This window comes from Dioscorea cayenensis, chromosome 5 (assembly GCF_009730915.1).
Source record: "Dioscorea cayenensis subsp. rotundata cultivar TDr96_F1 chromosome 5, TDr96_F1_v2_PseudoChromosome.rev07_lg8_w22 25.fasta, whole genome shotgun sequence".
In the NCBI taxonomy this organism is placed as follows: Eukaryota; Viridiplantae; Streptophyta; class Magnoliopsida; order Dioscoreales; family Dioscoreaceae; genus Dioscorea; species Dioscorea cayenensis.
This window is the reverse complement of record NC_052475.1, coordinates 14,469,968-14,476,565: the sequence shown is the minus strand read 5'-3', so window position 1 is coordinate 14,476,565 and position 6,598 is coordinate 14,469,968. Positions and strand designations below refer to the sequence as shown.

At 36.6% G+C, this 6,598-nt stretch overlaps 1 long non-coding RNA gene across 1 annotated transcript; it reads right to left on the bottom strand.

The window, feature by feature from the left end:
* Positions 1-3,832: 3,832 nt before the first annotated feature.
* LOC120260473 lies at positions 3,833-5,651 on the bottom strand. The gene is made up of 3 exons (XR_005536413.1): positions 5,530-5,651; positions 5,096-5,168; positions 3,833-3,948 (listed from the first exon to the last, which is right to left on the bottom strand). It is a non-coding gene; the product is annotated as an uncharacterized LOC120260473 (long non-coding RNA).
* Between the last annotated feature and the right edge of the window lie 947 nt (positions 5,652-6,598).

Genomic DNA, 6,598 nt, shown 5'->3' with positions numbered 1-6,598 from the left:
GATTTATGAATTATAAATAAACATATTTACTACATCACTTATATGTACATATCTATATATATATATATATATATATTATCGCCGTTGCTGTTCGCGTCTTTGTCACCTGCGTTGCTGCCCAGCATTGCCATTTTGAGACGTATATTTCATTACCGCCTCTTTTTTATAATTTTGGTCACTGTCTTGAAATGAATAGACCACCATTACGCCTTTTGTCTTATTATCGCGTTATATATCTCATTGCCACCTTGAGATAAATTTAACTACTATCTCGAGACCAACATCCTGGTTGTTGCTTTGAGATTAGCGACGATGCTATCATTTCTAGATTTATTTATTTGTTTATTTATTTATTTATTTAAATCTATTTCAGTCCACAGTTATTATAGAGGATTTTTTTATTTATTTGAGTATACATATATATTTAGGGATAGATATATATGTACCCATGTGTATGACAAGTGGGACCATTTTTAAAACATGCACGTGAAATCGCATATTTCTAAAAAAAAATTTTTATCATTCATCATTTTTTAATTAATTAATTTTTTTATTCTCTTCTCTTTTTGTTATTTTTTTCATCTCGGGCAAACGAACATGCTTTCTCATTCTTTTATTACTATTTATGCCCTTTTTTCCATACACGTATGCATGCCCCCTTTTTTTTTTATTGTTATTTTTTTTACATTTTTACTTATATGCACACATAACATGCATCCCGTCCATGTATTTTTTTGGATTTTTATTGTTATTATTATTATTTTTTTAAAAGACCAAAGCACGCATGCATACATATATTCCATGTGTACCAGCAACACCACTTGTATTTGGTTTTTTTTTAGATCATCAAAGACAGTGACAAAGTCATGCTTTGCCGCTTCATCGGCATCCATTAACTGACCATTAAATGCATGCATCTCTGTTTCCTTTACATACTTGAAATCATCAAGTCTTGAAGTGCTACTGCCAATGGACTTAAGATCAATGACCTATGCATTGATATATAGATATATATATATCTCCGGACGCGAATACAATCACTTCGTCAATGACTCCACTAGCATTAGTAGCAGGAACTTTGATAATGTGGGTAGCTATTCACTTGTCTTGGTCACACATTTTAATATCTTTTACGAATGAAAATGAGATCAAATCTATAAATGTCTTTTACTTGTGTTTTTCATGATCATGCTGTTGTTGCCAATGATGGTTCATCTCATGGTTAAGAGTTTAATTATTTACTTATTGGAGGTTGAAAACACTAGGATTTATCAAGCTCTAGTTTTCATCCAATTTTCTTTGAAATTTTTATTTGATTGCTATTTCGTGCACTTTTCTCTCCTTAAACATTTGAAAACTTTAGTTAAGTATCCTCAGGGCTCAGTAGTAAACTAAAATAAAAAAAAAATCAGTTTCTTGTTTGTACATAGGGGAAAAGCTTGAAAGCTACCACTTTTGGTAGAAAGAGCTACCACCTCAAAAGCTTGAAAGCTAACCGAGAGGCCTCTCAAGCAAGGTCTACCTTAGAGGATGTGTGAAGCTACTTCCTATTCCTTTTATCTTTAAATAAGTCCCATTGTAATAAGAACTTTAAGTAGTGGACATAGTGTTGACATATAGTTGAGTTCTTCACACACACACATGCTTTCGGATTTTACTTTTCTTTTCTTATTGGATTATTTACTAGAGCATCGATGGTTTCATCTAGTGTTTGACTTTCTCCATGATTCTAGAATTATATTCTTGTACCCTTTTGTTGAATCTAAGGCCAAGCATTTCTCTTTTCTTTTCTTGAGTTTAGTGATTAGTTTTGCTTGAAGACAAGCAAATGCTTAAGTGTGGGGGAGTTTGATAAGTTTTTGAGTAAACATATTTTATCATATGTTTTACATCAATTGAGCATTATTTTTATCCGGTTTTATGGCTCATAAATTGTATTTGGTGTTCTTTTGTGCAAATAGGGTTATGAAGACGTGTTGAGAGAAAAAGAAGCAAATATAGGTCATGACGGCACATTTTGAGAGTTTTTTTGTGCGACACAAGGATCAAGACACAAGTTGTGATCATACACATGGAGGTGTGTGCCAACTTCTGAAAGAATTCAAGTTAATTCATGATTTAGAAGGGCACAAAGGCAGTCACATCTTCATGTCCCGACTTGTGTGAAGACTTCAAGAGCCTTCCCAATGGCTTTTAGTTGACAAGAGGCCAGGTGATCTACCACACGAGTGTGTGCCCGGCTGTATGGCCTCAGAAGAAGGAGATTTTAGAAGCAATGATCATGAGCAATACTATAGAAAGTTACTGTTTATGGTCGTGTGGAGATTTTTCCAGCCTACACAGGCGTGTGGGAGCCTGTGTGGAGCCCTGATTTCTTATTATAAAAGGCCACTTTGTCGATTTTAGGTTAACTTTTTCACGCTTTGATGAGGCAAGGAGGCTAGGGTTTGGAAAGGAGCATCATCACAAATTCAAATGAGTTTATTTCCATGGCTTTTACAGATTTTTAATCTTTTATCATTTGTTTTGTAACTGGTTCCATGGAGAGCTAAACACTAGAGGGTATTTGGGCATATGAATCCTAGGATTCTATTCTTTGTATTGATTTACATTGTTTTCTTTCTAATATGAGTTTAGTTGAGTTTTAATCTTGTGTTCTTAATGCTTGCTTGTTTTATTGATCTATTAATTGATTGGTTTGCATTGATTCATTCACCTTGGTGAGAGAGAGGTCTCCATTAGGGTTAGAACCTCAAGATTGAAGAGGGTTGAGAGAGTGAGTCATGAGATAGTGGAGTGTCCCCTTTCCCTTCTAATTGGTGTATTCTGTCTCTGTATTCCCTAAGCCCTAAGCAACCATATATGGTGTGAGGTGTTGAGAAAGTTCTCTGCCAAGACCTCATAGGGGGTTAGGGACCTTTCACCTAGAAGTAGGGCTAGGTCTATTCTTAGGAAAAAGATACATCCTTTGGAATCCCTAGAGTGTTTTGTGGTTATATGTGGTGTGAGGTGTTGAGACTGAGAGATTTCTCTATCGGAACCTCGTAGGGGAGTAGTATTAGTGATCTGGAGGCAGGAACTAATTATCTTTGGATTTCCTCAACTTAACTAACTTGGTTTAGGAACACTTTGTGAATCTTGTGCTTAATGTTTGAATCCTAGGGGAACATTGCCCGAATATCTCATTTTTCATTTATTAAGACATCCTTTCATTTTACTCTTGCTTACTTGTTCATGACATTCATCTTTTCATAAATTAGTTCATAACATCATACTCGTGATCATTTGACTAGATAACTTGGAAGTAGCTATTACTAATACTCCTGTTCCTTGTGGATTCGACTACTCGATCTAGTGGGTACACTTTATTACTTGATCTACCTATCAACTTGTAGACACACTCAAGAGGTATGACACTATATCAACAATAAAAAAACATAGATGAACCATGTCATGCCCTGACCAGTAAGACCATGGGACACGACAACCTCTACAATGATCCCGAGGAGGGACACCCGCCACTCAACCCTCGGGATGCTGCTGGGTTAACCAACAACTTGGAAACAACAAATCTACACTGATATAAGATATAGAAGTACAATGATACACAATGGAAGTATCATCAAAAAAACAACAACAACAACAACAACAACAACAACAACAACAACAACAACAACAACAACAACAAGAGTAAGCAAAAAATAAAGAGGTTCACAAATACACAGGGAAACAACACTAACAACAACAACAAAGCTAATACACCAAGAGTTAACAAGTTTCTTAAATATAAGCCATGTAACAAAGTTCTCTACACACTAGTGGATCCATAAATCAAACAACATGAGTATTACCAAAATAAACATACATGAACTGAAAAGATACATAGAAGACAGACAGTAGGAAATGCTCAGCATGCTGCCACACAGCCGCACCTACTACCTGCAACAGCTTTGGGAAGAGAAAAGAGGGATGAGCAACTAAGGTTACTCAGTGAGGGGAGATTTGCACAACTCTAATGGAAGTATACCAAAAATAATAACATAAATTTCCAAAATTATACTTTACTAATAAGATAATGTAGCTTAGAACATGATTACATATAATAGCAAACTTTAATACAATACAACAAAAAGATAGAGTGAATAAGGTATTCTATCTCAGTTAGGGTTTTAAAATATCAAAGCACAAAAATACTGAACATAGGGTTTCAAATTATGAAAACAAGCTAATCATGAAGCCAAACTTCATGAAACACATAAATCAAAATAGTTCCAATTATAAGTATAATAACTAAGTAACACAAATTTCGAAGTAAATAAACATAATACTCATGCCAAATTGAATCTATAGGAGATTGCCCTCCTAAGAGTGACAACTGGGCTTCGCCCCCTCACCACGAATTCAAGATGACAATCAAAGAAAATACAATGGAATAATCTCAATTTAATTCAAGAAAACACTAACTCAATAGAATACTCAACTCCCAACACACACAGCCTGAAATGGTCTAGAAAATCCTCCAAACCTTCACTATGGCCGCAGCTAGGTTCAAAGCCGTCAAGGTACTCATACCCTTGACAATGACCCATCGGTTCACCGTATGGTGCCTCCAGCTTCCCAATGAAATCCAATCAGAGCTCTACACTCCCACCTTAATTGTACCAATGAAAGGTCAGTCGGTCTACCACGCCACCTCTACTTGGCTGGCCACAGAGACCACCTACTACAGTAGGATGCCACCATACAATCTAAACAAAGCAAACATAACTCCACACAGAGTACAAAAACCAACATAATACTCAAATGAATCAAGAATCACCATCCATTCTACAAGGGAATGATGCACACACAACTCTAAAGAGTTTATAACATGAATCACTGCACAATAAGCAACTTAAGTGACAACCCAAAAATCCTCTCATTAAACACAAACTTTGCATAAAAGAAGCACCAAGCAATAAACTCATTTTAGGTATAAAAACATCTCAAAATCAATCATAATAACCAATAAAATTTCATTTAAGCAAGATAGAATATGTAAGCATATAAATATTGGCAATATTCTAATAGGGTCATGCTTAATAGTCCTACTCACAAAAATTGATGATTTCACTTCCAATGATGCTAATCCTCAGCTAACTCTTTGCCTCAAGCCAAAGCTTCACCTCCTTTCCAAAGTACAACAAAACACAGCAATTGTTAATACGAAAGCCAAGCAAGAAATCCTAGGTTCATCCACCCTAATCAATTCTAGGGTTTGCTCAAACTAAAACTCATGCTACTAATGAAGTTCTAAAGGGTTAGGTCTCAATCTAATCCAAAGAAATCAAGAAAACAAGGAGAACTCACTGGAGTTACAGTAACTCTAACCTAGGAGATAAAAATCTCTCTCAATCCTTCACCAAACCAAGGAAATACAAAGCAATCAAGGCTCTAAACTCAAGAACAACCACTCACCAAGGATTTCCCACCAAACAAATTAAAAAAAAACCACAAGAGAGAAGGGAAGAAGAAGGAGAAGAACCATACCTCAAAACTCATGGAAACACCTTCACAAGAGAGGGGGAAGAGATCCTCAAGCCTCTAACTCCAAATCCAAGCCAAGAAAAGAGAGGATTAAAGAGTGGAAAAAGGAGATCTAAAGAGGATAAGGGAAGGGAGAAAGAAGAGCAAGAAGAAGGGGAAAAGAAAAAGGCACGATGGGGCATTTTAAGCCCTAGGAACCCCACCATCGGGTTCCCTTTACGGGCTCCCTTGTGGGCGCAAGGGAGGCTTTGAAAAAAATCTAGAGAAGCTTCATGGGCTTTCTTGCGGCCACAAGGGAGGCCGTGAAGCTTCCAAAAAGGCTTTGTGGGTTCCCTTGTGCCTCCAAGGGAGACCACAAGGCCTTGGGCTAACTTTTAAGGGTTTCCCTACCTTTTCATGCCTTCACTTGATACTGGCTTAAAATATAACACCAAAAGACAACTAAGAGGACTCACACACTAAAGATACACACAAAGAATGAGTCAAAAACCAAGTAAGAAAGTAGGAAAATGGTCAAAATACCACAAACCCAACAAGCCGAAGGCAATCAATATTAAAAGCAATATCAAAATGAAATTATCCCAAGCTATATCAATCCAAACACCCGTGGAAGTTAGCCCTCTATGGGATCAATGTTCAAATCTAAGTAAAGGAAATAAAGCCCTAGAAAACTAAACATGGATGAAGAAACCCCCTCTCAATATTTCCATAATAGGAGTACATGCGAGCTGATATTGTTACCCTTTAAATCATCACTTTTGTGACTTCTTCAAACTCCTTCTTTTTCCTTAGATTCAGCTCAAAACCCTAGCCATTATCCCTAAGTCACTTTCCCAAAATCGACCCCCAAATAACCTTTTTTAGCTTTCTATTTATACCCTCAGGAATTTGGATGGTATACGGGCAAGTACACAGCCATGTACTTCACCCACATCCCTAGGTTATAGGCCGGGTATACATAGCCGTGTATCTCTTTGTCTGGTTGGTATATCACTGGATGATTTTCTCTTCAGTTCTTGTGATGCATGGGCGTATGCTTCTAACTCAGAAGCCTTTAGCCTATGTTCTCCTT